General features: G+C 42.1%; 1 pseudogene; it reads right to left on the bottom strand.

Annotated features, from left to right (window-relative positions):
- Nucleotides 1-242: 242 nt before the first annotated feature.
- Nucleotides 243-752, bottom strand: LOC100753408 (annotated as a pseudogene).
- Nucleotides 753-1,070: the final 318 nt, after the last annotated feature.

The raw sequence follows: 1,070 nt of genomic DNA, 5'->3' as shown, positions 1-1,070 counted from the left end.
TCTATCCTATGCATATGTATTTCCTTTTTAGACTTCAAGTCAGAATATTAGTTACTAATGCCTTATTTGCTAAATTACATTTGTCTGGATTGAAATCAGTTAGTAGCAATTTGGGAGGAGTAATGACTCCCAACATTATCACCCTCACCATCAAATGATGAACTTACTCTAATATGTTTTTATGTGAACCAAGATGGTGGCATGCTGAGAGTCATGTTGACAACACGAACCGTCACAAATGGTTTCTTTTTTTTTTGTTTTTCAGTTTTTATGGTTTTATTTAAACACAAATAAAACATGCACACCAGCCATCTACTCATTTTCTTCCCTGCAAAGCCTGGCATTGGGATTGGTGATTCTGATGGCCAGCTGTGCTGCTCTTTCTACGATGGCTTTTCGGTTCTTGGAGGAAACATTGTGAGCAATCTCAGCACAGTAAGATTTGTTGCACATCAGCAGTACTTCCAGCTCCTTGACATTGTGAACCAGAAATTTCTGGAAACCGCTAGGCAACGTGTGCTTGGTTTTCTTGTTGCTCCCGTAACCAATGTTGGGCATCAGGATCTGGCCCTTGAATCTTCTCCGAACCCTGTTGTCAATACCTCTGGGTTTCCGTCAGTTTCGCTTAACGTTGACATATCGGTCTGACTGGTGCCGGATGAACTTCTTGGTCCTCTTTTTGATGATCTTGGGTTTCACCAGAGGGTGGAGTGCAGCCATGATGCCGCAAAAGAGATGACAGCCACCTCGCAGGTAGCGTCGAGGAAGAAGCCACAAATGGTTTCTTGTTTAATTTGCTTTTCTGACTCATGTATTCATCCACTTACCCAACAGACAGTGATTGAACATTATGTATTAGTGCAAAGGGCCCTAGGAATTAGCATCCCTGCGGAAAATACTATGTTGGGGCTCGGAAATGGCCAGCTTATAGTGAACATGGCATGTCCCAAAGGAACTAGACCCTGGCACCAGAGACCTTTTTCCCAGTCCTGGTAACATGGGCCCCTAGATAAATCCACATATGCCACTTTATGACTTTTGTTTAATCTTTTTTTTATAAGTTATAACAC

This window comes from Cricetulus griseus, chromosome 2, assembly GCF_003668045.3.
Source record: "Cricetulus griseus strain 17A/GY chromosome 2, alternate assembly CriGri-PICRH-1.0, whole genome shotgun sequence".
NCBI lineage: Eukaryota > Metazoa > Chordata > Mammalia > Rodentia > Cricetidae > Cricetulus > Cricetulus griseus.
This window is presented reverse-complemented; position numbering and strand designations above follow the sequence as displayed.